This window comes from Pungitius pungitius, unplaced genomic scaffold, assembly GCF_949316345.1.
Source record: "Pungitius pungitius unplaced genomic scaffold, fPunPun2.1 scaffold_34, whole genome shotgun sequence".
Classification (NCBI taxonomy): domain Eukaryota; kingdom Metazoa; phylum Chordata; class Actinopteri; order Perciformes; family Gasterosteidae; genus Pungitius; species Pungitius pungitius.
This window is the reverse complement of record NW_026909849.1, coordinates 192579-215947: the sequence shown is the minus strand read 5'-3', so window position 1 is coordinate 215947 and position 23369 is coordinate 192579. Positions and strand designations below refer to the sequence as shown.

At 42.4% G+C, this 23369-nt stretch overlaps 47 non-coding genes across 47 annotated transcripts; all 47 read left to right on the top strand.

The window, feature by feature from the left end:
• The first annotated feature begins 119 nt into the window (after nucleotides 1-119).
• On the top strand, nucleotides 120-238 carry LOC134114889 (5S ribosomal RNA). Its single transcript, XR_009947250.1, has one exon. It is a non-coding gene; the product is annotated as a 5S ribosomal RNA (ribosomal RNA).
• A 339-nt stretch (nucleotides 239-577) lies between these two features.
• LOC134114888 (5S ribosomal RNA) lies at nucleotides 578-696 on the top strand. Its single transcript, XR_009947249.1, has one exon. It is a non-coding gene; the product is annotated as a 5S ribosomal RNA (ribosomal RNA).
• A 395-nt stretch (nucleotides 697-1091) lies between these two features.
• On the top strand, nucleotides 1092-1210 carry LOC134114887 (5S ribosomal RNA). Its single transcript, XR_009947248.1, has one exon. It is a non-coding gene; the product is annotated as a 5S ribosomal RNA (ribosomal RNA).
• Nucleotides 1211-1606: 396 nt separating this feature from the next.
• Nucleotides 1607-1725, top strand: LOC134114667 (5S ribosomal RNA). Its single transcript, XR_009947034.1, has one exon. It is a non-coding gene; the product is annotated as a 5S ribosomal RNA (ribosomal RNA).
• A 396-nt stretch (nucleotides 1726-2121) lies between these two features.
• On the top strand, nucleotides 2122-2240 carry LOC134114451 (5S ribosomal RNA). The gene has a single exon (XR_009946816.1). It is a non-coding gene; the product is annotated as a 5S ribosomal RNA (ribosomal RNA).
• Nucleotides 2241-2637: 397 nt separating this feature from the next.
• On the top strand, nucleotides 2638-2756 carry LOC134114568 (5S ribosomal RNA). Its single transcript, XR_009946935.1, has one exon. It is a non-coding gene; the product is annotated as a 5S ribosomal RNA (ribosomal RNA).
• Nucleotides 2757-3095: 339 nt separating this feature from the next.
• Nucleotides 3096-3214, top strand: LOC134114326 (5S ribosomal RNA). The gene has a single exon (XR_009946692.1). It is a non-coding gene; the product is annotated as a 5S ribosomal RNA (ribosomal RNA).
• A 397-nt stretch (nucleotides 3215-3611) lies between these two features.
• Nucleotides 3612-3730, top strand: LOC134114886 (5S ribosomal RNA). The gene has a single exon (XR_009947247.1). It is a non-coding gene; the product is annotated as a 5S ribosomal RNA (ribosomal RNA).
• Nucleotides 3731-4069: 339 nt separating this feature from the next.
• Nucleotides 4070-4188, top strand: LOC134114452 (5S ribosomal RNA). Its single transcript, XR_009946817.1, has one exon. It is a non-coding gene; the product is annotated as a 5S ribosomal RNA (ribosomal RNA).
• Nucleotides 4189-4527: 339 nt separating this feature from the next.
• Nucleotides 4528-4646, top strand: LOC134114455 (5S ribosomal RNA). The gene has a single exon (XR_009946820.1). It is a non-coding gene; the product is annotated as a 5S ribosomal RNA (ribosomal RNA).
• A 339-nt stretch (nucleotides 4647-4985) lies between these two features.
• On the top strand, nucleotides 4986-5104 carry LOC134114885 (5S ribosomal RNA). The gene has a single exon (XR_009947246.1). It is a non-coding gene; the product is annotated as a 5S ribosomal RNA (ribosomal RNA).
• A 396-nt stretch (nucleotides 5105-5500) lies between these two features.
• Nucleotides 5501-5619, top strand: LOC134114666 (5S ribosomal RNA). Its single transcript, XR_009947033.1, has one exon. It is a non-coding gene; the product is annotated as a 5S ribosomal RNA (ribosomal RNA).
• A 396-nt stretch (nucleotides 5620-6015) lies between these two features.
• On the top strand, nucleotides 6016-6134 carry LOC134114337 (5S ribosomal RNA). The gene has a single exon (XR_009946703.1). It is a non-coding gene; the product is annotated as a 5S ribosomal RNA (ribosomal RNA).
• A 397-nt stretch (nucleotides 6135-6531) lies between these two features.
• On the top strand, nucleotides 6532-6650 carry LOC134114883 (5S ribosomal RNA). Its single transcript, XR_009947244.1, has one exon. It is a non-coding gene; the product is annotated as a 5S ribosomal RNA (ribosomal RNA).
• A 339-nt stretch (nucleotides 6651-6989) lies between these two features.
• On the top strand, nucleotides 6990-7108 carry LOC134114882 (5S ribosomal RNA). The gene has a single exon (XR_009947243.1). It is a non-coding gene; the product is annotated as a 5S ribosomal RNA (ribosomal RNA).
• Nucleotides 7109-7504: 396 nt separating this feature from the next.
• On the top strand, nucleotides 7505-7623 carry LOC134114881 (5S ribosomal RNA). Its single transcript, XR_009947242.1, has one exon. It is a non-coding gene; the product is annotated as a 5S ribosomal RNA (ribosomal RNA).
• Nucleotides 7624-7962: 339 nt separating this feature from the next.
• Nucleotides 7963-8081, top strand: LOC134114880 (5S ribosomal RNA). The gene has a single exon (XR_009947241.1). It is a non-coding gene; the product is annotated as a 5S ribosomal RNA (ribosomal RNA).
• Nucleotides 8082-8477: 396 nt separating this feature from the next.
• LOC134114325 (5S ribosomal RNA) lies at nucleotides 8478-8596 on the top strand. The gene has a single exon (XR_009946691.1). It is a non-coding gene; the product is annotated as a 5S ribosomal RNA (ribosomal RNA).
• Nucleotides 8597-8992: 396 nt separating this feature from the next.
• LOC134114665 (5S ribosomal RNA) lies at nucleotides 8993-9111 on the top strand. Its single transcript, XR_009947032.1, has one exon. It is a non-coding gene; the product is annotated as a 5S ribosomal RNA (ribosomal RNA).
• A 396-nt stretch (nucleotides 9112-9507) lies between these two features.
• Nucleotides 9508-9626, top strand: LOC134114336 (5S ribosomal RNA). The gene has a single exon (XR_009946702.1). It is a non-coding gene; the product is annotated as a 5S ribosomal RNA (ribosomal RNA).
• Nucleotides 9627-10023: 397 nt separating this feature from the next.
• LOC134114879 (5S ribosomal RNA) lies at nucleotides 10024-10142 on the top strand. Its single transcript, XR_009947240.1, has one exon. It is a non-coding gene; the product is annotated as a 5S ribosomal RNA (ribosomal RNA).
• A 339-nt stretch (nucleotides 10143-10481) lies between these two features.
• LOC134114878 (5S ribosomal RNA) lies at nucleotides 10482-10600 on the top strand. The gene has a single exon (XR_009947239.1). It is a non-coding gene; the product is annotated as a 5S ribosomal RNA (ribosomal RNA).
• A 396-nt stretch (nucleotides 10601-10996) lies between these two features.
• Nucleotides 10997-11115, top strand: LOC134114877 (5S ribosomal RNA). Its single transcript, XR_009947238.1, has one exon. It is a non-coding gene; the product is annotated as a 5S ribosomal RNA (ribosomal RNA).
• Nucleotides 11116-11454: 339 nt separating this feature from the next.
• Nucleotides 11455-11573, top strand: LOC134114876 (5S ribosomal RNA). The gene has a single exon (XR_009947237.1). It is a non-coding gene; the product is annotated as a 5S ribosomal RNA (ribosomal RNA).
• Nucleotides 11574-11969: 396 nt separating this feature from the next.
• LOC134114875 (5S ribosomal RNA) lies at nucleotides 11970-12088 on the top strand. The gene has a single exon (XR_009947236.1). It is a non-coding gene; the product is annotated as a 5S ribosomal RNA (ribosomal RNA).
• A 339-nt stretch (nucleotides 12089-12427) lies between these two features.
• LOC134114874 (5S ribosomal RNA) lies at nucleotides 12428-12546 on the top strand. The gene has a single exon (XR_009947235.1). It is a non-coding gene; the product is annotated as a 5S ribosomal RNA (ribosomal RNA).
• Nucleotides 12547-12942: 396 nt separating this feature from the next.
• LOC134114872 (5S ribosomal RNA) lies at nucleotides 12943-13061 on the top strand. The gene has a single exon (XR_009947233.1). It is a non-coding gene; the product is annotated as a 5S ribosomal RNA (ribosomal RNA).
• Nucleotides 13062-13457: 396 nt separating this feature from the next.
• Nucleotides 13458-13576, top strand: LOC134114663 (5S ribosomal RNA). The gene has a single exon (XR_009947030.1). It is a non-coding gene; the product is annotated as a 5S ribosomal RNA (ribosomal RNA).
• A 396-nt stretch (nucleotides 13577-13972) lies between these two features.
• Nucleotides 13973-14091, top strand: LOC134114334 (5S ribosomal RNA). The gene has a single exon (XR_009946700.1). It is a non-coding gene; the product is annotated as a 5S ribosomal RNA (ribosomal RNA).
• A 397-nt stretch (nucleotides 14092-14488) lies between these two features.
• LOC134114871 (5S ribosomal RNA) lies at nucleotides 14489-14607 on the top strand. The gene has a single exon (XR_009947232.1). It is a non-coding gene; the product is annotated as a 5S ribosomal RNA (ribosomal RNA).
• A 339-nt stretch (nucleotides 14608-14946) lies between these two features.
• On the top strand, nucleotides 14947-15065 carry LOC134114870 (5S ribosomal RNA). The gene has a single exon (XR_009947231.1). It is a non-coding gene; the product is annotated as a 5S ribosomal RNA (ribosomal RNA).
• Nucleotides 15066-15461: 396 nt separating this feature from the next.
• LOC134114333 (5S ribosomal RNA) lies at nucleotides 15462-15580 on the top strand. The gene has a single exon (XR_009946699.1). It is a non-coding gene; the product is annotated as a 5S ribosomal RNA (ribosomal RNA).
• Nucleotides 15581-15976: 396 nt separating this feature from the next.
• Nucleotides 15977-16095, top strand: LOC134114869 (5S ribosomal RNA). The gene has a single exon (XR_009947230.1). It is a non-coding gene; the product is annotated as a 5S ribosomal RNA (ribosomal RNA).
• Nucleotides 16096-16491: 396 nt separating this feature from the next.
• Nucleotides 16492-16610, top strand: LOC134114662 (5S ribosomal RNA). The gene has a single exon (XR_009947029.1). It is a non-coding gene; the product is annotated as a 5S ribosomal RNA (ribosomal RNA).
• A 396-nt stretch (nucleotides 16611-17006) lies between these two features.
• On the top strand, nucleotides 17007-17125 carry LOC134114332 (5S ribosomal RNA). Its single transcript, XR_009946698.1, has one exon. It is a non-coding gene; the product is annotated as a 5S ribosomal RNA (ribosomal RNA).
• Nucleotides 17126-17520: 395 nt separating this feature from the next.
• Nucleotides 17521-17639, top strand: LOC134114661 (5S ribosomal RNA). Its single transcript, XR_009947028.1, has one exon. It is a non-coding gene; the product is annotated as a 5S ribosomal RNA (ribosomal RNA).
• Nucleotides 17640-18035: 396 nt separating this feature from the next.
• On the top strand, nucleotides 18036-18154 carry LOC134114331 (5S ribosomal RNA). The gene has a single exon (XR_009946697.1). It is a non-coding gene; the product is annotated as a 5S ribosomal RNA (ribosomal RNA).
• A 397-nt stretch (nucleotides 18155-18551) lies between these two features.
• LOC134114868 (5S ribosomal RNA) lies at nucleotides 18552-18670 on the top strand. Its single transcript, XR_009947229.1, has one exon. It is a non-coding gene; the product is annotated as a 5S ribosomal RNA (ribosomal RNA).
• A 339-nt stretch (nucleotides 18671-19009) lies between these two features.
• On the top strand, nucleotides 19010-19128 carry LOC134114867 (5S ribosomal RNA). The gene has a single exon (XR_009947228.1). It is a non-coding gene; the product is annotated as a 5S ribosomal RNA (ribosomal RNA).
• Nucleotides 19129-19524: 396 nt separating this feature from the next.
• LOC134114660 (5S ribosomal RNA) lies at nucleotides 19525-19643 on the top strand. The gene has a single exon (XR_009947027.1). It is a non-coding gene; the product is annotated as a 5S ribosomal RNA (ribosomal RNA).
• Nucleotides 19644-20039: 396 nt separating this feature from the next.
• On the top strand, nucleotides 20040-20158 carry LOC134114330 (5S ribosomal RNA). Its single transcript, XR_009946696.1, has one exon. It is a non-coding gene; the product is annotated as a 5S ribosomal RNA (ribosomal RNA).
• Nucleotides 20159-20553: 395 nt separating this feature from the next.
• On the top strand, nucleotides 20554-20672 carry LOC134114659 (5S ribosomal RNA). Its single transcript, XR_009947026.1, has one exon. It is a non-coding gene; the product is annotated as a 5S ribosomal RNA (ribosomal RNA).
• A 395-nt stretch (nucleotides 20673-21067) lies between these two features.
• LOC134114328 (5S ribosomal RNA) lies at nucleotides 21068-21186 on the top strand. The gene has a single exon (XR_009946694.1). It is a non-coding gene; the product is annotated as a 5S ribosomal RNA (ribosomal RNA).
• Nucleotides 21187-21583: 397 nt separating this feature from the next.
• Nucleotides 21584-21702, top strand: LOC134114866 (5S ribosomal RNA). The gene has a single exon (XR_009947227.1). It is a non-coding gene; the product is annotated as a 5S ribosomal RNA (ribosomal RNA).
• Nucleotides 21703-22041: 339 nt separating this feature from the next.
• Nucleotides 22042-22160, top strand: LOC134114865 (5S ribosomal RNA). Its single transcript, XR_009947226.1, has one exon. It is a non-coding gene; the product is annotated as a 5S ribosomal RNA (ribosomal RNA).
• A 396-nt stretch (nucleotides 22161-22556) lies between these two features.
• On the top strand, nucleotides 22557-22675 carry LOC134114657 (5S ribosomal RNA). The gene has a single exon (XR_009947024.1). It is a non-coding gene; the product is annotated as a 5S ribosomal RNA (ribosomal RNA).
• Nucleotides 22676-23071: 396 nt separating this feature from the next.
• Nucleotides 23072-23190, top strand: LOC134114327 (5S ribosomal RNA). Its single transcript, XR_009946693.1, has one exon. It is a non-coding gene; the product is annotated as a 5S ribosomal RNA (ribosomal RNA).
• The last annotated feature ends 179 nt before the right edge of the window (nucleotides 23191-23369 follow it).

Here is a 23369-nt window from a genome sequence, read left to right as displayed (position 1 = left end):
TACCTTCAGGTTTTAGGAACCTCTCTTGCCAATCCTAAGAACTGCTTCAATTTTAGAAAAAGAAACTCTTCTGATTATCTTTGACACGTTCTAAAGGATTAGGAAAAAGATAAAAAGCAGCTTACGGCCATACCTCTCTGGTTCCGCCCGATCTCGTCTGATCTCGGAAGCTAAGCAGAGCAGGGCCTGGTTAGTACCTGGATGGAAGACCGCCTGGGAATCCCAGGTGCCGTAAGCTTTTTCACTTCTCTCTCTGAAAGCCGCCCAGCGCCGCAGATTGTACACCTACACAATTGTAAAAAGTATTTCACATTGTAGAAGAGATGCAATAGGAAGAAGATGAAAGGTGGCTTACGTCCATACCATCGTCAGGCCATTTGAGGTGGCGGGGACTGCAATGGCCATCCACCGATTGGCTGGGACTCCTGGGCGGGTCTTCTCTAGTCCATCCAATTTTCGGCATAGGATGTCACAGCCTTCTTTGCATACCCTTATTTAACCCACACAAAGATGCCAACGGCAGGCGTGACATAATTTTTTGACGCATTATAAAGGATTAGGAAAAAGATAAAAAGCAGCTTACGGCCATACCTCTCTGGTTCCGCCCGATCTCGTCTGATCTCGGAAGCTAAGCAGAGCAGGGCCTGGTTAGTACCTGGATGGAAGACCGCCTGGGAATCCCAGGTGCCGTAAGCTTTTCACTTCTCTCTGAAAGCTGCCGAGCGCCGCAGATTGTACACCTACAAATTACAAAAAGTACATCACATTGTCGAAGAGATGCATGTTTAGTGTTGTTTTAACGTTGGATATATAAGGAACTTAGACAATATCATCAAAATTGATTCCGTTTGATGGTTGCTAAATTAGTGTTGATCAACATTTAACAATTGGCATACTTTTGTTTGTAATTTAGCCGTTGAAATACAGGTGCTAACCCAACATGTTTGAATTGCCAGTGAAGAAAAGTAAAGTTACCTTCAGGTTTTAGGAACCTCTCTTGCCAATCCTAAGAACTGCTTCAATTTTAGAAAAAGAAACTCTTCTGATTATCTTTGACACGTTCTAAAGGATTAGGAAAAAGATAAAAAGCAGCTTACGGCCATACCTCTCTGGTTCCGCCCGATCTCGTCTGATCTCGGAAGCTAAGCAGAGCAGGGCCTGGTTAGTACCTGGATGGAAGACCGCCTGGGAATCCCAGGTGCCGTAAGCTTTTTCACTTCTCTCTGAAAGCCGCCGAGCGCCGCAGATTGTACACCTACAAATTACAAAAAGTATATCACATTGTCGAAGAGATGCATGTTTAGTGTTGTTTTAACGTTGGATATATAAGGAACTTAGACAATATCATCAAAATTGATTCCGTTTCATGGTTGCTAAATTAGTGTTGATCAACATTTAACAATTGGCCTACTTTTGTTTGTAATTTAGCCGTTGAAATACAGGTGCTAACCCAACATGTTAGAATTGCCAGTGAAGAAAAGTAAAGTTACCTTCAGGTTTTAGGAACCTCTCTTGCCAATCCTAAGAACTGCTTCAATTTTAGAAAAAGAAACTCTTCTGATTATCTTTGACACGTTTTAAAGGATTAGGAAAAAGATAAAAAGCAGCGTACGGCCATACCTCTCTGGTTCCGCCCGATTTCGTCTGATCTCGGAAGCTAAGCAGAGCAGGGCCTGGTTAGTACCTGGATGGAAGACCGCCTGGGAATCCCAGGTGCCGTAAGCTTTTTCACTTCTCTCTGAAAGCCGCCGAGCGCCGCAGATTGTACACCTACAAATTACAAAAAGTATATCACATTGTCGAAGAGATGCATGTTTAGTGTTGTTTTAACGTTGGATATATAAGGAACTTAGACAATATCATCAAAATTGATTCCGTTTCATGGTTGCTAAATTAGTGTTGATCAACATTTAACAATTGGCCTACTTTTGTTTGTAATTTAGCCGTTGAAATACAGGTGCTAACCCAACATGTTAGAATTGCCAGTGAAGAAAAGTAAAGTTACCTTCAGGTTTTAGGAACCTCTCTTGCCAATCCTAAGAACTGCTTCAATTTTAGAAAAAGAAACTCTTCTGATTATCTTTGACACGTTTTAAAGGATTAGGAAAAAGATAAAAAGCAGCTTACGGCCATACCTCTCTGGTTCCGCCCGATCTCGTCTGATCTCGGAAGCTAAGCAGAGCAGGGCCTGGTTAGTACCTGGATGGAAGACCGCCTGGGAATCCCAGGTGCCGTAAACTTTTTCACTTCTCTCTGAAAGCTGCCGAGCGCCGCAGATTGTACACCTACAAATTACAAAAAGTACATCACATTGTCGAAGAGATGCATGTTTAGTGTTGTTTTAACGTTGGATATATAAGGAACTTAGACAATATCATCAAAATTGATTCCGTTTCATGGTTGCTAAATTAGTGTTGATCAACATTTAACAATTGGCATACTTTTGTTTGTAATTTAGCCGTTGAAATACAGGTGCTAACCCAACATGGTAGAATTGCCAGTGAAGAAAAGTAAAGTTACCTTCAGGTTTTAGGAACCTCTCTTGCCAATCCTAAGAACTGCTTCAATTTTAGAAAAAGAAACTTTTCTGATTATCTTTGACACGTTCTAAAGGATTAGGAAAAAGATATTAAAGCAGCTTACGGCCATACCTCTCTGGTTCCGCCCGATCTCGTCTGATCTCGGAAGCTAAGCAGATCAGGGCCTGGTTAGTACCTGGATGGAAGACCGCCTGGGAATCCCAGGTGCCGTAAGCTTTTTCACTTCTCTCTCTGAAAGCCGCCCAGCGCCGCAGATTGTACACCTACACAATTGTAAAAAGTATTTCACATTGTAGAAGAGATGCAATAGGAAGAAGATGAAAGGTGGCTTACGTCCATACCATCGTCAGGCCATTTGAGGTGGCGGGGACTGCAATGGCCATCCACCGATTGGCTGGGACTCCTGGGCGGGTCTTCTCTAGTCCATCCAATTTTCGGCATAGGATGTCACAGCCTTCTTTGCATACCCTTATTTAACCCACACAAAGATGCCAACGGCAGGCGTGACATAATTTTTTGACGCATTATAAAGGATTAGGAAAAAGATAAAAAGCAGCTTACGGCCATACCTCTCTGGTTCCGCCCGATCTCGTCTGATCTCGGAAGCTAAGCAGAGCAGGGCTTGGTTAGTACCTGGATGGAAGACCGCCTGGGAATCCCAGGTGCCGTAAGCTTTTTCACTTCTCTCTGAAAGCCGCCGAGCGCCGCAGATTGTACACCTACAAATTACAAAAAGTATATCACATTGTCGAAGAGATGCATGTTTAGTGTTGTTTTAACGTTGGATATATAAGGAACTTAGACAATATCATCAAAATTGATTCCGTTTCATGGTTGCTAAATTAGTGTTGATCAACATTTAACAATTGGCCTACTTTTGTTTGTAATTTAGCCGTTGAAATACAGGTGCTAACCCAACATGTTAGAATTGCCAGTGAAGAAAAGTAAAGTTACCTTCAGGTTTTAGGAACCTCTCTTGCCAATCCTAAGAACTGCTTCAATTTTAGAAAAAGAAACTTTTCTGATTATCTTTGACACGTTCTAAAGGATTAGGAAAAAGATATTAAAGCAGCTTACGGCCATACCTCTCTGGTTCCGCCCGATCTCGTCTGATCTCGGAAGCTAAGCAGAGCAGGGCCTGGTTAGTACCTGGATGGAAGACCGCCTGGGAATCCCAGGTGCCGTAAGCTTTTTCACTTCTCTCTCCGAAAGCCGCCCAGCGCCGCAGATTGTACACCTACACAATTGTAAAAAGTATTTCACATTGTAGAAGAGATGCAATAGGAAGAAGATGAAAGGTGGCTTACGTCCATACCATCGTCAGGCCATTTGAGGTGGCGGGGACTGCAATGGCCATCCACCGATTGGCTGGGACTCCTGGGCGGGTCTTCTCTAGTCCATCCAATTTTCGGTATAGGATGTCACAGCCTTCTTTGCATACCCTTATTTAACCCACACAAAGATGCCAACGGCAGGCGTGACATAATTTTTTGACGCATTATAAAGGATTAGGAAAAAGATAAAAAGCAGCATACGGCCATACCTCTCTGGTTCCGCCCGATCTCGTCTGATCTCGGAAGCTAAGCAGAGCAGGGCCTGGTTAGTACCTGGATGGAAGACCGCCTGGGAATCCCAGGTGCCGTAAGCTTTTTCACTTCTCTCTCCGAAAGCCGCCCAGCGCCGCAGATTGTACACCTACACAATTGTAAAAAGTATTTCACATTGTAGAAGAGATGCAATAGGAAGAAGATGAAAGGTGGCTTACGTCCATACCATCGTCAGGCCATTTGAGGTGGCGGGGACTGCAATGGCCATCCACCGATTGGCTGGGACTCCTGGGCGGGTCTTCTCTAGTCCATCCAATTTTCGGCATAGGATGTCACAGCCTTCTTTGCATACCCTTATTTAACCCACACAAAGATGCCAACGGCAGGCGTGACATAATTTTTTGACGCATTATAAAGGATTAGGAAAAAGATAAAAAGCAGCTTACGACCATACCTCTCTGGTTCCGCCCGATCTCGTCTGATCTCGGAAGCTAAGCAGAGCAGGGCCTGGTTAGTACCTGGATGGAAGACCGCCTGGGAATCCCAGGTGCCGTAAGCTTTTTCACTTCTCTCTCTGAAAGCCGCCCAGCGCCGCAGATTGTACACCTACACAATTGTAAAAAGTATTTCACATTGTAGAAGAGATGCAATAGGAAGAAGATGAAAGGTGGCTTACGTCCATACCATCGTCAGGCCATTTGAGGTGGCGGGGACTGCAATGGCCATCCACCGATTGGCTGGGACTCCTGGGCGGGTCTTCTCTAGTCCATCCAATTTTCGGCATAGGATGTCACAGCCTTCTTTGCATACCCTTATTTAACCCACACAAAGATGCCAACGGCAGGCGTGACATAATTTTTTGACGCATTATAAAGGATTAGGAAAAAGATAAAAAGCAGCTTACGGCCATACCTCTCTGGTTCCGCCCGATCTCGTCTGATCTCGGAAGCTAAGCAGAGCAGGGCCTGGTTAGTACCTGGATGGAAGACCGCCTGGGAATCCCAGGTGCCGTAAGCTTTTTCACTTCTCTCTGAAAGCCGCCGAGCGCCGCAGATTGTACACCTACAAATTACAAAAAGTATATCACATTGTCGAAGAGATGCATGTTTAGTGTTGTTTTAACGTTGGATATATAAGGAACTTAGACAATATCATCAAAATTGATTCCGTTTCATGGTTGCTAAATTAGTGTTGATCAACATTTAACAATTGGCCTACTTTTGTTTGTAATTTAGCCGTTGAAATACAGGTGCTAACCCAACATGTTAGAATTGCCAGTGAAGAAAAGTAAAGTTACCTTCAGGTTTTAGGAACCTCTCTTGCCAATCCTAAGAACTGCTTCAATTTTAGAAAAAGAAACTCTTCTGATTATCTTTGACACGTTTTAAAGGATTAGGAAAAAGATAAAAAGCAGCGTACGGCCATACCTCTCTGGTTCCGCCCGATTTCGTCTGATCTCGGAAGCTAAGCAGAGCAGGGCCTGGTTAGTACCTGGATGGAAGACCGCCTGGGAATCCCAGGTGCCGTAAGCTTTTTCACTTCTCTCTGAAAGCCGCCGAGCGCCGCAGATTGTACACCTACAAATTACAAAAAGTATATCACATTGTCGAAGAGATGCATGTTTAGTGTTGTTTTAACGTTGGATATATAAGGAACTTAGACAATATCATCAAAATTGATTCCGTTTCATGGTTGCTAAATTAGTGTTGATCAACATTTAACAATTGGCCTACTTTTGTTTGTAATTTAGCCGTTGAAATACAGGTGCTAACCCAACATGTTAGAATTGCCAGTGAAGAAAAGTAAAGTTACCTTCAGGTTTTAGGAACCTCTCTTGCCAATCCTAAGAACTGCTTCAATTTTAGAAAAAGAAACTCTTCTGATTATCTTTGACACGTTTTAAAGGATTAGGAAAAAGATAAAAAGCAGCTTACGACCATACCTCTCTGGTTCCGCCCGATCTCATCTGATCTCGGAAGCTAAGCAGAGCAGGGCCTGGTTAGTACCTGGATGGAAGACCGCCTGGGAATCCCAGGTGCCGTAAGCTTTTTCACTTCTCTCTGAAAGCCGCCGAGCGCCGCAGATTGTACACCTACAAATTACAAAAAGTATATCACATTGTCGAAGAGATGCATGTTTAGTGTTGTTTTAACGTTGGATATATAAGGAACTTAGACAATATCATCAAAATTGATTCCGTTTCATGGTTGCTAAATTAGTGTTGATCAACATTTAACAATTGGCATACTTTTGTTTGTAATTTAGCCGTTGAAATACAGGTGCTAACCCAACATGTTAGAATTGCCAGTGAAGAAAAGTAAAGTTACCTTCAGGTTTTAGGAACCTCTCTTGCCAATCCTAAGAACTGCTTCAATTTTAGAAAAAGAAACTTTTCTGATTATCTTTGACACGTTCTAAAGGATTAGGAAAAAGATATTAAAGCAGCTTACGGCCATACCTCTCTGGTTCCGCCCGATCTCGTCTGATCTCGGAAGCTAAGCAGAGCAGGGCCTGGTTAGTACCTGGATGGAAGACCGCCTGGGAATCCCAGGTGCCGTAAGCTTTTTCACTTCTCTCTCCGAAAGCCGCCCAGCGCCGCAGATTGTACACCTACACAATTGTAAAAAGTATTTCACATTGTAGAAGAGATGCAATAGGAAGAAGATGAAAGGTGGCTTACGTCCATACCATCGTCAGGCCATTTGAGGTGGCGGGGACTGCAATGGCCATCCACCGATTGGCTGGGACTCCTGGGCGGGTCTTCTCTAGTCCATCCAATTTTCGGCATAGGATGTCACAGCCTTCTTTGCATACCCTTATTTAACCCACACAAAGATGCCAACGGCAGGCGTGACATAATTTTTTGACGCATTATAAAGGATTAGGAAAAAGATAAAAAGCAGCTTACGGCCATACCTCTCTGGTTCCGCCCGATCTCGTCTGATCTCGGAAGCTAAGCAGAGCAGGGCCTGGTTAGTACCTGGATGGAAGACCGCCTGGGAATCCCAGGTGCCGTAAGCTTTTTCACTTCTCTCTGAAAGCCGCCGAGCGCCGCAGATTGTACACCTACAAATTACAAAAAGTATATCACATTGTCGAAGAGATGCATGTTTAGTGTTGTTTTAACGTTGGATATATAAGGAACTTAGACAATATCATCAAAATTGATTCCGTTTCATGGTTGCTAAATTAGTGTTGATCAACATTTAACAATTGGCCTACTTTTGTTTGTAATTTAGCCGTTGAAATACAGGTGCTAACCCAACATGTTAGAATTGCCAGTGAAGAAAAGTAAAGTTACCTTCAGGTTTTAGGAACCTCTCTTGCCAATCCTAAGAACTGCTTCAATTTTAGAAAAAGAAACTCTTCTGATTATCTTTGACACGTTTTAAAGGATTAGGAAAAAGATAAAAAGCAGCTTACGGCCATACCTCTCTGGTTCCGCCCGATCTCGTCTGATCTCGGAAGCTAAGCAGAGCAGGGCCTGGTTAGTACCTGGATGGAAGACCGCCTGGGAATCCCAGGTGCCGTAAGCTTTTTCACTTCTCTCTCCGAAAGCCGCCCAGCGCCGCAGATTGTACACCTACACAATTGTAAAAAGTATTTCACATTGTAGAAGAGATGCAATAGGAAGAAGATGAAAGGTGGCTTACGTCCATACCATCGTCAGGCCATTTGAGGTGGCGGGGACTGCAATGGCCATCCACCGATTGGCTGGGACTCCTGGGCGGGTCTTCTCTAGTCCATCCAATTTTCGGCATAGGATATCACAGCCTTCTTTGCATACCCTTATTTAACCCACACAAAGATGCCAACGGCAGGCGTGACATAATTTTTTGACGCATTATAAAGGATTAGGAAAAAGATAAAAAGCAGCTTACGGCCATACCTCTCTGGTTCCGCCCGATCTCGTCTGATCTCGGAAGCTAAGCAGAGCAGGGCCTGGTTAGTACCTGGATGGAAGACCGCCTGGGAATCCCAGGTGCCGTAAGCTTTTTCACTTCTCTCTGAAAGCCGCCGAGCGCCGCAGATTGTACACCTACAAATTACAAAAAGTATATCACATTGTCGAAGAGATGCATGTTTAGTGTTGTTTTAACGTTGGATATATAAGGAACTTAGACAATATCATCAAAATTGATTCCGTTTCATGGTTGCTAAATTAGTGTTGATCAACATTTAACAATTGGCCTACTTTTGTTTGTAATTTAGCCGTTGAAATACAGGTGCTAACCCAACATGTTAGAATTGCCAGTGAAGAAAAGTAAAGTTACCTTCAGGTTTTAGGAACCTCTCTTGCCAATCCTAAGAACTGCTTCAATTTTAGAAAAAGAAACTCTTCTGATTATCTTTGACACGTTCTAAAGGATTAGGAAAAAGATAAAAAGCAGCTTACGGCCATACCTCTCTGGTTCCGCCCGATCTCGTCTGATCTCGGAAGCTAAGCAGTGCAGGGCCTGGTTAGTACCTGGATGGAAGACCGCCTGGGAATCCCAGGTGCCGTAAGCTTTTTCACTTCTCTCTGAAAGCCGCCGAGCGCCGCAGATTGTACACCTACAAATTACAAAAAGTATATCACATTGTCGAAGAGATGCATGTTTAGTGTTGTTTTAACGTTGGATATATAAGGAACTTAGACAATATCATCAAAATTGATTCCGTTTCATGGTTGCTAAATTAGTGTTGATCAACATTTAACAATTGGCCTACTTTTGTTTGTAATTTAGCCGTTGAAATACAGGTGCTAACCCAACATGTTAGAATTGCCAGTGAAGAAAAGTAAAGTTACCTTCAGGTTTTAGGAACCTCTCTTGCCAATCCTAAGAACTGCTTCAATTTTAGAAAAAGAAACTCTTCTGATTATCTTTGACACGTTTTAAAGGATTAGGAAAAAGATAAAAAGCAGCGTACGGCCATACCTCTCTGGTTCCGCCCGATTTCGTCTGATCTCGGAAGCTAAGCAGAGCAGGGCCTGGTTAGTACCTGGATGGAAGACCGCCTGGGAATCCCAGGTGCCGTAAGCTTTTTCACTTCTCTCTGAAAGCCGCCGAGCGCCGCAGATTGTACACCTACAAATTACAAAAAGTATATCACATTGTCGAAGAGATGCATGTTTAGTGTTGTTTTAACGTTGGATATATAAGGAACTTAGACAATATCATCAAAATTGATTCCGTTTCATGGTTGCTAAATTAGTGTTGATCAACATTTAACAATTGGCCTACTTTTGTTTGTAATTTAGCCGTTGAAATACAGGTGCTAACCCAACATGTTAGAATTGCCAGTGAAGAAAAGTAAAGTTACCTTCAGGTTTTAGGAACCTCTCTTGCCAATCCTAAGAACTGCTTCAATTTTAGAAAAAGAAACTCTTCTGATTATCTTTGACACGTTTTAAAGGATTAGGAAAAAGATAAAAAGCAGCTTACGACCATACCTCTCTGGTTCCGCCCGATCTCATCTGATCTCGGAAGCTAAGCAGAGCAGGGCCTGGTTAGTACCTGGATGGAAGACCGCCTGGGAATCCCAGGTGCCGTAAGCTTTTTCACTTCTCTCTGAAAGCCGCCGAGCGCCGCAGATTGTACACCTACAAATTACAAAAAGTATATCACATTGTCGAAGAGATGCATGTTTAGTGTTGTTTTAACGTTGGATATATAAGGAACTTAGACAATATCATCAAAATTGATTCCGTTTCATGGTTGCTAAATTAGTGTTGATCAACATTTAACAATTGGCATACTTTTGTTTGTAATTTAGCCGTTGAAATACAGGTGCTAACCCAACATGTTAGAATTGCCAGTGAAGAAAAGTAAAGTTACCTTCAGGTTTTAGGAACCTCTCTTGCCAATCCTAAGAACTGCTTCAATTTTAGAAAAAGAAACTTTTCTGATTATCTTTGACACGTTCTAAAGGATTAGGAAAAAGATATTAAAGCAGCTTACGGCCATACCTCTCTGGTTCCGCCCGATCTCGTCTGATCTCGGAAGCTAAGCAGAGCAGGGCCTGGTTAGTACCTGGATGGAAGACCGCCTGGGAATCCCAGGTGCCGTAAGCTTTTTCACTTCTCTCTCCGAAAGCCGCCCAGCGCCGCAGATTGTACACCTACACAATTGTAAAAAGTATTTCACATTGTAGAAGAGATGCAATAGGAAGAAGATGAAAGGTGGCTTACGTCCATACCATCGTCAGGCCATTTGAGGTGGCGGGGACTGCAATGGCCATCCACCGATTGGCTGGGACTCCTGGGCGGGTCTTCTCTAGTCCATCCAATTTTCGGCATAGGATGTCACAGCCTTCTTTGCATACCCTTATTTAACCCACACAAAGATGCCAACGGCAGGCGTGACATAATTTTTTGACGCATTATAAAGGATTAGGAAAAAGATAAAAAGCAGCTTACGGCCATACCTCTCTGGTTCCGCCCGATCTCGTCTGATCTCGGAAGCTAAGCAGAGCAGGGCCTGGTTAGTACCTGGATGGAAGACCGCCTGGGAATCCCAGGTGCCGTAAGCTTTTTCACTTCTCTCTGAAAGCCGCCGAGCGCCGCAGATTGTACACCTACAAATTACAAAAAGTATATCACATTGTCGAAGAGATGCATGTTTAGTGTTGTTTTAACGTTGGATATATAAGGAACTTAGACAATATCATCAAAATTGATTCCGTTTCATGGTTGCTAAATTAGTGTTGATCAACATTTAACAATTGGCCTACTTTTGTTTGTAATTTAGCCGTTGAAATACAGGTGCTAACCCAACATGTTAGAATTGCCAGTGAAGAAAAGTAAAGTTACCTTCAGGTTTTAGGAACCTCTCTTGCCAATCCTAAGAACTGCTTCAATTTTAGAAAAAGAAACTCTTCTGATTATCTTTGACACGTTTTAAAGGATTAGGAAAAAGATCAAAAGCAGCTTACGGCCATACCTCTCTGGTTCCGCCCGATCTCGTCTGATCTCGGAAGCTAAGCAGAGCAGGGCCTGGTTAGTACCTGGATGGAAGACCGCCTGGGAATCCCAGGTGCCGTAAGCTTTTTCACTTCTCTCTCCGAAAGCCGCCCAGCGCCGCAGATTGTACACCTACACAATTGTAAAAAGTATTTCACATTGTAGAAGAGATGCAATAGGAAGAAGATGAAAGGTGGCTTACGTCCATACCATCGTCAGGCCATTTGAGGTGGCGGGGACTGCAATGGCCATCCACCGATTGGCTGGGACTCCTGGGCGGGTCTTCTCTAGTCCATCCAATTTTCGGCATAGGATGTCACAGCCTTCTTTGCATACCCTTATTTAACCCACACAAAGATGCCAACGGCAGGCGTGACATAATTTTTTGACGCATTATAAAGGATTAGGAAAAAGATAAAAAGCAGCTTACGGCCATACCTCTCTGGTTCCGCCCGATCTCGTCTGATCTCGGAAGCTAAGCAGAGCAGGGCCTGGTTAGTACCTGGATGGAAGACCGCCTGGGAATCCCAGGTGCCGTAAGCTTTTTCACTTCTCTCTGAAAGCCGCCGAGCGCCGCAGATTGTACACCTACAAATTACAAAAAGTATATCACATTGTCGAAGAGATGCATGTTTAGTGTTGTTTTAACGTTGGATATATAAGGAACTTAGACAATATCATCAAAATTGATTCCGTTTCATGGTTGCTAAATTAGTGTTGATCAACATTTAACAATTGGCCTACTTTTGTTTGTAATTTAGCCGTTGAAATACAGGTGCTAACCCAACATGTTAGAATTGCCAGTGAAGAAAAGTAAAGTTACCTTCAGGTTTTAGGAACCTCTCTTGCCAATCCTAAGAACTGCTTCAATTTTAGAAAAAGAAACTCTTCTGATTATCTTTGACACGTTTTAAAGGATTAGGAAAAAGATAAAAAGCAGCTTACGGCCATACCTCTCTGGTTCCGCCCGATCTCGTCTGATCTCGGAAGCTAAGCAGAGCAGGGCCTGGTTAGTACCTGGATGGAAGACCGCCTGGGAATCCCAGGTGCCGTAAGCTTTTTCACTTCTCTCTCCGAAAGCCGCCCAGCGCCGCAGATTGTACACCTACACAATTGTAAAAAGTATTTCACATTGTAGAAGAGATGCAATAGGAAGAAGATGAAAGGTGGCTTACGTCCATACCATCGTCAGGCCATTTGAGGTGGCGGGGACTGCAATGGCCATCCACCGATTGGCTGGGACTCCTGGGCGGGTCTTCTCTAGTCCATCCAATTTTCGGCATAGGATATCACAGCCTTCTTTGCATACCCTTATTTAACCCACACAAAGATGCCAACGGCAGGCGTGACATAATTTTTTGACGCATTATAAAGGATTAGGAAAAAGATAAAAAGCAGCTTACGGCCATACCTCTCTGGTTCCGCCCGATCTCGTCTGATCTCGGAAGCTAAGCAGAGCAGGGCCTGGTTAGTACCTGGATGGAAGACCGCCTGGGAATCCCAGGTGCCGTAAGCTTTTTCACTTCTCTCTGAAAGCCGCCGAGCGCCGCAGATTGTACACCTACAAATTACAAAAAGTATATCACATTGTCGAAGAGATGCATGTTTAGTGTTGTTTTAACGTTGGATATATAAGGAACTTAGACAATATCATCAAAATTGATTCCGTTTCATGGTTGCTAAATTAGTGTTGATCAACATTTAACAATTGGCCTACTTTTGTTTGTAATTTAGCCGTTGAAATACAGGTGCTAACCCAACATGTTAGAATTGCCAGTGAAGAAAAGTAAAGTTACCTTCAGGTTTTAGGAACCTCTCTTGCCAATCCTAAGAACTGCTTCAATTTTAGAAAAAGAAACTCTTCTGATTATCTTTGACACGTTCTAAAGGATTAGGAAAAAGATAAAAAGCAGCTTACGGCCATACCTCTCTGGTTCCGCCCGATCTCGTCTGATCTCGGAAGCTAAGCAGAGCAGGGCCTGGTTAGTACCTGGATGGAAGACCGCCTGGGAATCCCAGGTGCCGTAAGCTTTTTCACTTCTCTCTGAAAGCCGCCGAGCGCCGCAGATTGTACACCTACAAATTACAAAAAGTATATCACATTGTCGAAGAGATGCATGTTTAGTGTTGTTTTAACGTTGGATATATAAGGAACTTAGACAATATCATCAAAATTGATTCCGTTTCATGGTTGCTAAATTAGTGTTGATCAACATTTAACAATTGGCCTACTTTTGTTTGTAATTTAGCCGTTGAAATACAGGTGCTAACCCAACATGTTAGAATTGCCAGTGAAGAAAAGTAAAGTTACCTTCAGGTTTTAGGAACCTCTCTTGCCAATCCTAAGAACTGCTTCAATTTTAGAAAAAGAAACTCTTCTGATTATCTTTGACACGTTTTAAAGGATTAGGAAAAAGATAAAAAGCAGCGTACGGCCATACCTCTCTGGTTCCGCCCGATTTCGTCTGATCTCGGAAGCTAAGCAGAGCAGGGCCTGGTTAGTACCTGGATGGAAGACCGCCTGGGAATCCCAGGTGCCGTAAGCTTTTTCACTTCTCTCTGAAAGCCGCCGAGCGCCGCAGATTGTACACCTACAAATTACAAAAAGTATATCACATTGTCGAAGAGATGCATGTTTAGTGTTGTTTTAACGTTGGATATATAAGGAACTTAGACAATATCATCAAAATTGATTCCGTTTCATGGTTGCTAAATTAGTGTTGATCAACATTTAACAATTGGCCTACTTTTGTTTGTAATTTAGCCGTTGAAATACAGGTGCTAACCCAACATGTTAGAATTGCCAGTGAAGAAAAGTAAAGTTACCTTCAGGTTTTAGGAACCTCTCTTGCCAATCCTAAGAACTGCTTCAATTTTAGAAAAAGAAACTCTTCTGATTATCTTTGACACGTTTTAAAGGATTAGGAAAAAGATAAAAAGCAGCTTACGACCATACCTCTCTGGTTCCGCCCGATCTCATCTGATCTCGGAAGCTAAGCAGAGCAGGGCCTGGTTAGTACCTGGATGGAAGACCGCCTGGGAATCCCAGGTGCCGTAAGCTTTTTCACTTCTCTCTGAAAGCCGCCGAGCGCCGCAGATTGTACACCTACAAATTACAAAAAGTATATCACATTGTCGAAGAGATGCATGTTTAGTGTTGTTTTAACGTTGGATATATAAGGAACTTAGACAATATCATCAAAATTGATTCCGTTTCATGGTTGCTAAATTAGTGTTGATCAACATTTAACAATTGGCATACTTTTGTTTGTAATTTAGCCGTTGAAATACAGGTGCTAACCCAACATGTTAGAATTGCCAGTGAAGAAAAGTAAAGTTACCTTCAGGTTTTAGGAACCTCTCTTGCCAATCCTAAGAACTGCTTCAATTTTAGAAAAAGAAACTTTTCTGATTATCTTTGACACGTTCTAAAGGATTAGGAAAAAGATATTAAAGCAGCTTACGGCCATACCTCTCTGGTTCCGCCCGATCTCGTCTGATCTCGGAAGCTAAGCAGAGCAGGGCCTGGTTAGTACCTGGATGGAAGACCGCCTGGGAATCCCAGGTGCCGTAAGCTTTTTCACTTCTCTCTCCGAAAGCCGCCCAGCGCCGCAGATTGTACACCTACACAATTGTAAAAAGTATTTCACATTGTAGAAGAGATGCAATAGGAAGAAGATGAAAGGTGGCTTACGTCCATACCATCGTCAGGCCATTTGAGGTGGCGGGGACTGCAATGGCCATCCACCGATTGGCTGGGACTCCTGGGCGGGTCTTCTCTAGTCCATCCAATTTTCGGCATAGGATGTCACAGCCTTCTTTGCATACCCTTATTTAACCCACACAAAGATGCCAACGGCAGGCGTGACATAATTTTTTGACGCATTATAAAGGATTAGGAAAAAGATAAAAAGCAGCTTACGGCCATACCTCTCTGGTTCCGCCCGATCTCGTCTGATCTCGGAAGCTAAGCAGAGCAGGGCCTGGTTAGTACCTGGATGGAAGACCGCCTGGGAATCCCAGGTGCCGTAAGCTTTTTCACTTCTCTCTGAAAGCCGCCGAGCGCCGCAGATTGTACACCTACAAATTACAAAAAGTATATCACATTGTCGAAGAGATGCATGTTTAGTGTTGTTTTAACGTTGGATATATAAGGAACTTAGACAATATCATCAAAATTGATTCCGTTTCATGGTTGCTAAATTAGTGTTGATCAACATTTAACAATTGGCCTACTTTTGTTTGTAATTTAGCCGTTGAAATACAGGTGCTAACCCAACATGTTAGAATTGCCAGTGAAGAAAAGTAAAGTTACCTTCAGGTTTTAGGAACCTCTCTTGCCAATCCTAAGAACTGCTTCAATTTTAGAAAAAGAAACTCTTCTGATTATCTTTGACACGTTTTAAAGGATTAGGAAAAAGATAAAAAGCAGCTTACGACCATACCTCTCTGGTTCCGCCCGATCTCATCTGATCTCGGAAGCTAAGCAGAGCAGGGCCTGGTTAGTACCTGGATGGAAGACCGCCTGGGAATCCCAGGTGCCGTAAGCTTTTTCACTTCTCTCTGAAAGCCGCCGAGCGCCGCAGATTGTACACCTACAAATTACAAAAAGTATATCACATTGTCGAAGAGATGCATGTTTAGTGTTGTTTTAACGTTGGATATATAAGGAACTTAGACAATATCATCAAAATTGATTCCGTTTCATGGTTGCTAAATTAGTGTTGATCAACATTTAACAATTGGCCTACTTTTGTTTGTAATTTAGCCGTTGAAATACAGGTGCTAACCCAACATGTTAGAATTGCCAGTGAAGAAAAGTAAAGTTACCTTCAGGTTTTAGGAACCTCTCTTGCCAATCCTAAGAACTGCTTCAATTTTAGAAAAAGAAACTCTTCTGATTATCTTTGACACGTTCTAAAGGATTAGGAAAAAGATAAAAAGCAGCTTACGGCCATACCTCTCTGGTTCCGCCCGATCTCGTCTGATCTCGGAAGCTAAGCAGAGCAGGGCCTGGTTAGTACCTGGATGGAAGACCGCCTGGGAATCCCAGGTGCCGTAAGCTTTTTCACTTCTCTCTGAAAGCCGCCGAGCGCCGCAGATTGTACACCTACAAATTACAAAAAGTATATCACATTGTCGAAGAGATGCATGTTTAGTGTTGTTTTAACGTTGGATATATAAGGAACTTAGACAATATCATCAAAATTGATTCCGTTTCATGGTTGCTAAATTAGTGTTGATCAACATTTAACAATTGGCCTACTTTGGTTTGTAATTTAGCCGTTGAAATACAGGTGCTAACCCAACATGTTAGAATTGCCAGTGAAGAAAAGTAAAGTTACCTTCAGGTTTTAGGAACCTCTCTTGCCAATCCTAAGAACTGCTTCAATTTTAGAAAAAGAAACTCTTCTGATTATCTTTGACACGTTTTAAAGGATTAGGAAAAAGATAAAAAGCAGCGTACGGCCATACCTCTCTGGTTCCGCCCGATTTCGTCTGATCTCGGAAGCTAAGCAGAGCAGGGCCTGGTTAGTACCTGGATGGAAGACCGCCTGGGAATCCCAGGTGCCGTAAGCTTTTTCACTTCTCTCTGAAAGCCGCCGAGCGCCGCAGATTGTACACCTACAAATTACAAAAAGTATATCACATTGTCGAAGAGATGCATGTTTAGTGTTGTTTTAACGTTGGATATATAAGGAACTTAGACAATATCATCAAAATTGATTCCGTTTCATGGTTGCTAAATTAGTGTTGATCAACATTTAACAATTGGCCTACTTTTGTTTGTAATTTAGCCGTTGAAATACAGGTGCTAACCCAACATGTTAGAATTGCAAGTGAAGAAAAGTAAAGTTACCTTCAGGTTTTAGGAACCTCTCTTGCCAATCCTAAGAACTGCTTCAATTTTAGAAAAAGAAACTCTTCTGATTATCTTTGACACGTTTTAAAGGATTAGGAAAAAGATAAAAAGCAGCTTACGACCATACCTCTCTGGTTCCGCCCGATCTCATCTGATCTCGGAAGCTAAGCAGAGCAGGGCCTGGTTAGTACCTGGATGGAAGACCGCCTGGGAATCCCAGGTGCCGTAAGCTTTTCACTTCTCTCTGAAAGCTGCCGAGCGCCGCAGATTGTACACCTACAAATTACAAAAAGTATATCACATTGTCGAAGAGATGCATGTTTAGTGTTGTTTTAACGTTGGATATATAAGGAACTTAGACAATATCATCAAAATTGATTCCGTTTCATGGTTGCTAAATTAGTGTTGATCAACATTTAACAATTGGCCTACTTTTGTTTGTAATTTAGCCGTTGAAATACAGGTGCTAACCCAACATGTTAGAATTGCCAGTGAAGAAAAGTAAAGTTACCTTCAGGTTTTAGGAACCTCTCTTGCCAATCCTAAGAACTGCTTCAATTTTAGAAAAAGAAACTCTTCTGATTATCTTTGACACGTTTTAAAGGATTAGGAAAAAGATAAAAAGCAGCGTACGGCCATACCTCTCTGGTTCCGCCCGATTTCGTCTGATCTCGGAAGCTAAGCAGAGCAGGGCCTGGTTAGTACCTGGATGGAAGACCGCCTGGGAATCCCAGGTGCCGTAAGCTTTTTCACTTCTCTCTGAAAGCCGCCGAGCGCCGCAGATTGTACACCTACAAATTACAAAAAGTATATCACATTGTCGAAGAGATGCATGTTTAGTGTTGTTTTAACGTTGGATATTTAAGGAACTTAGACAATATCATCAAAATTGATTCCGTTTCATGGTTGCTAAATTAGTGTTGATCAACATTTAACAATTGGCCTACTTTTGTTTGTAATTTAGCCGTTGAAATACAGGTGCTAACCCAACATGTTAGAATTGCCAGTGAAGAAAAGTAAAGTTACCTTCAGGTTTTAGGAACCTCTCTTGCCAATCCTAAGAACTGCTTCAATTTTAGAAAAAGAAACTCTTCTGATTATCTTTGACACGTTTTAAAGGATTAGGAAAAAGATAAAAAGCAGCTTACGACCATACCTCTCTGGTTCCGCCCGATCTCATCTGATCTCGGAAGCTAAGCAGAGCAGGGCCTGGTTAGTACCTGGATGGAAGACCGCCTGGGAATCCCAGGTGCCGTAAGCTTTTTCACTTCTCTCTGAAAGCCGCCGAGCGCCGCAGATTGTACACCTACAAATTACAAAAAGTATATCACATTGTCGAAGAGATGCATGTTTAGTGTTGTTTTAACGTTGGATATATAAGGAACTTAGACAATATCATCAAAATTGATTCCGTTTCATGGTTGCTAAATTAGTGTTGATCAACATTTAACAATTGGCATACTTTTGTTTGTAATTTAGCCGTTGAAATACAGGTGCTAACCCAACATGTTAGAATTGCCAGTGAAGAAAAGTAAAGTTACCTTCAGGTTTTAGGAACCTCTCTTGCCAATCCTAAGAACTGCTTCAATTTTAGAAAAAGAAACTTTTCTGATTATCTTTGACACGTTCTAAAGGATTAGGAAAAAGATATTAAAGCAGCTTACGGCCATACCTCTCTGGTTCCGCCCGATCTCGTCTGATCTCGGAAGCTAAGCAGAGCAGGGCCTGGTTAGTACCTGGATGGAAGACCGCCTGGGAATCCCAGGTGCCGTAAGCTTTTTCACTTCTCTCTCCGAAAGCCGCCCAGCGCCGCAGATTGTACACCTACACAATTGTAAAAAGTATTTCACATTGTAGAAGAGATGCAATAGGAAGAAGATGAAAGGTGGCTTACGTCCATACCATCGTCAGGCCATTTGAGGTGGCGGGGACTGCAATGGCCATCCACCGATTGGCTGGGACTCCTGGGCGGGTCTTCTCTAGTCCATCCAATTTTCGGCATAGGATGTCACAGCCTTCTTTGCATACCCTTATTTAACCCACACAAAGATGCCAACGGCAGGCGTGACATAATTTTTTGACGCATTATAAAGGATTAGGAAAAAGATAAAAAGCAGCTTACGGCCATACCTCTCTGGTTCCGCCCGATCTCGTCTGATCTCGGAAGCTAAGCAGAGCAGGGCCTGGTTAGTACCTGGATGGAAGACCGCCTGGGAATCCCAGGTGCCGTAAGCTTTTTCACTTCTCTCTGAAAGCCGCCGAGCGCCGCAGATTGTACACCTACAAATTACAAAAAGTATATCACATTGTCGAAGAGATGCATGTTTAGTGTTGTTTTAACGTTGGATATATAAGGAACTTAGACAATATCATCAAAATTGATTCCGTTTCATGGTTGCTAAATTAGTGTTGATCAACATTTAACAATTGGCCTACTTTGGTTTGTAATTTAGCCGTTGAAATACAGGTGCTAACCCAACATGTTAGAATTGCCAGTGAAGAAAAGTAAAGTTACCTTCAGGTTTTAGGAACCTCTCTTGCCAATCCTAAGAACTGCTTCAATTTTAGAAAAAGAAACTCTTCTGATTATCTTTGACACGTTTTAAAGGATTAGGAAAAAGATAAAAAGCAGCGTACGGCCATACCTCTCTGGTTCCGCCCGATTTCGTCTGATCTCGGAAGCTAAGCAGAGCAGGGCCTGGTTAGTACCTGGATGGAAGACCGCCTGGGAATCCCAGGTGCCGTAAGCTTTTTCACTTCTCTCTGAAAGCCGCCGAGCGCCGCAGATTGTACACCTACAAATTACAAAAAGTATATCACATTGTCGAAGAGATGCATGTTTAGTGTTGTTTTAACGTTGGATATATAAGGAACTTAGACAATATCATCAAAATTGATTCCGTTTCATGGTTGCTAAATTAGTGTTGATCAACATTTAACAATTGGCCTACTTTTGTTTGTAATTTAGCCGTTGAAATACAGGTGCTAACCCAACATGTTAGAATTGCAAGTGAAGAAAAGTAAAGTTACCTTCAGGTTTTAGGAACCTCTCTTGCCAATCCTAAGAACTGCTTCAATTTTAGAAAAAGAAACTCTTCTGATTATCTTTGACACGTTTTAAAGGATTAGGAAAAAGATAAAAAGCAGCTTACGACCATACCTCTCTGGTTCCGCCCGATCTCATCTGATCTCGGAAGCTAAGCAGAGCAGGGCCTGGTTAGTACCTGGATGGAAGACCGCCTGGGAATCCCAGGTGCCGTAAGCTTTTCACTTCTCTCTGAAAGCTGCCGAGCGCCGCAGATTGTACACCTACAAATTACAAAAAGTATATCACATTGTCGAAGAGATGCATGTTTAGTGTTGTTTTAACGTTGGATATATAAGGAACTTAGACAATATCATCAAAATTGATTCCGTTTCATGGTTGCTAAATTAGTGTTGATCAACATTTAACAATTGGCCTACTTTTGTTTGTAATTTAGCCGTTGAAATACAGGTGCTAACCCAACATGTTAGAATTGCCAGTGAAGAAAAGTAAAGTTACCTTCAGGTTTTAGGAACCTCTCTTGCCAATCCTAAGAACTGCTTCAATTTTAGAAAAAGAAACTCTTCTGATTATCTTTGACACGTTTTAAAGGATTAGGAAAAAGATAAAAAGCAGCGTACGGCCATACCTCTCTGGTTCCGCCCGATTTCGTCTGATCTCGGAAGCTAAGCAGAGCAGGGCCTGGTTAGTACCTGGATGGAAGACCGCCTGGGAATCCCAGGTGCCGTAAGCTTTTTCACTTCTCTCTGAAAGCCGCCGAGCGCCGCAGATTGTACACCTACAAATTACAAAAAGTATATCACATTGTCGAAGAGATGCATGTTTAGTGTTGTTTTAACGTTGGATATTTAGGAACTTAGACAATATCATCAAAATTGATTCCGTTTCATGGTTGCTAAATTAGTGTTGATCAACATTTAACAATTGGCCTACTTTTGTTTGTAATTTAGCCGTTGAAATACAGGTGCTAACCCAACATGTTAGAATTGCCAGTGAAGAAAAGTAAAGTTACCTTCAGGTTTTAGGAACCTCTCTTGCCAATCCTAAGAACTGCTTCAATTTTAGAAAAAGAAACTCTTCTGATTATCTTTGACACGTTTTAAAGGATTAGGAAAAAGATAAAAAGCAGCTTACGACCATACCTCTCTGGTTCCGCCCGATCTCATCTGATCTCGGAAGCTAAGCAGAGCAGGGCCTGGTTAGTACCTGGATGGAAGACCGCCTGGGAATCCCAGGTGCCGTAAGCTTTTTCACTTCTCTCTGAAAGCCGCCGAGCGCCGCAGATTGTACACCTACAAATTACAAAAAGTATATCACATTGTCGAAGAGATGCATGTTTAGTGTTGTTTTAACGTTGGATATATAAGGAACTTAGACAATATCATCAAAATTGATTCCGTTTCATGGTTGCTAAATTAGTGTTGATCAACATTAAACAATTGGCATACTTTTGTTTGTAATTTAGCCGTTGAAATACAGGTGCTAACCCAACATGTTAGAATTGCCAGTGAAGAAAAGTAAAGTTACCTTCAGGTTTTAGGAACCTCTCTTGCCAATCCTAAGAACTGCTTCAATTTTAGAAAAAGAAACTTTTCTGATTATCTTTGACACGTTCTAAAGGATTAGGAAAAAGATATTAAAGCAGCTTACGGCCATACCTCTCTGGTTCCGCCCGATCTCGTCTGATCTCGGAAGCTAAGCAGAGCAGGGCCTGGTTAGTACCTGGATGGAAGACCGCCTGGGAATCCCAGGTGCCGTAAGCTTTTTCACTTCTCTCTCCGAAAGCCGCCCAGCGCCGCAGATTGTACACCTACACAATTGTAAAAAGTATTTCACATTGTAGAAGAGATGCAATAGGAAGAAGATGAAAGGTGGCTTACGTCCATACCATCGTCAGGCCATTTGAGGTGGCGGGGACTGCAATGGCCATCCACCGATTGGCTGGGACTCCTGGGCGGGTCTTCTCTAGTCCATCCAATTTTCGGCATAGGATGTCACAGCCTTCTTTGCATACCCTTATTTAACCCACACAAAGATGCCAACGGCAGGCGTGACATAATTTTTTGACGCATTATAAAGGATTAGGAAAAAGATAAAAAGCAGCTTACGGCCATACCTCTCTGGTTCCGCCCGATCTCGTCTGATCTCGGAAGCTAAGCAGAGCAGGGCCTGGTTAGTACCTGGATGGAAGACCGCCTGGGAATCCCAGGTGCCGTAAGCTTTTTCACTTCTCTCTGAAAGCCGCCGAGCGCCGCAGATTGTACACCTACAAATTACAAAAAGTATATCACATTGTCGAAGAGATGCATGTTTAGTGTTGTTTTAACGTTGGATATATAAGGAACTTAGACAATATCATCAAAATTGATTCCGTTTCATGGTTGCTAAATTAGTGTTGATCAACATTTAACAATTGGCCTACTTTTGTTTGTAATTTAGCCGTTGAAATACAGGTGCTAACCCAACATGTTAGAATTGCCAGTGAAGAAAAGTAAAGTTACCTTCAGGTTTTAGGAACCTCTCTTGCCAATCCTAAGAACTGCTTCAATTTTAGAAAAAGAAACTCTTCTGATTATCTTTGACACGTTTTAAAGGATTAGGAAAAAGATAAAAAGCAGCGTACGGCCATACCTCTCTGGTTCCGCCCGATTTCGTCTGATCTCGGAAGCTAAGCAGAGCAGGGCCTGGTTAGTACCTGGATGGAAGACCGCCTGGGAATCCCAGGTGCCGTAAGCTTTTTCACTTCTCTCTGAAAGCCACCGAGCGCCGCAGATTGTACACCTACAAATTACAAAAAGTATATCACATTGTCGAAGAGATGCATGTTTAGTGTTGTTTTAACGTTGGATATATAAGGAACTTAGACAATATCATCAAAATTGATTCCGTTTCATGGTTGCTAAATTAGTGTTGATCAACATTTAACAATTGGCCTACTTTTGTTTGTAATTTAGCCGTTGAAATACAGGTGCTAACCCAACATGTTAGAATTGCAAGTGAAGAAAAGTAAAGTTACCTTCAGGTTTTAGGAACCTCTCTTGCCAATCCTAAGAACTGCTTCAATTTTAGAAAAAGAAACTCTTCTGATTATCTTTGACACGTTTTAAAGGATTAGGAAAAAGATAAAAAGCAGCTTACGACCATACCTCTCTGGTTCCGCCCGATCTCATCTGATCTCGGAAGCTAAGCAGAGCAGGGCCTGGTTAGTACCTGGATGGAAGACCGCCTGGGAATCCCAGGTGCCGTAAGCTTTTCACTTCTCTCTGAAAGCTGCCGAGCGCCGCAGATTGTACACCTACAAATTACAAAAAGTACATCACATTGTCGAAGAGATGCATGTTTAGTGTTGTTTTAACGTTGGATATATAAGGAACTTAGACAATATCATCAAAATTGATTCCGTTTCATGGTTGCTAAATTAGTGTTGATC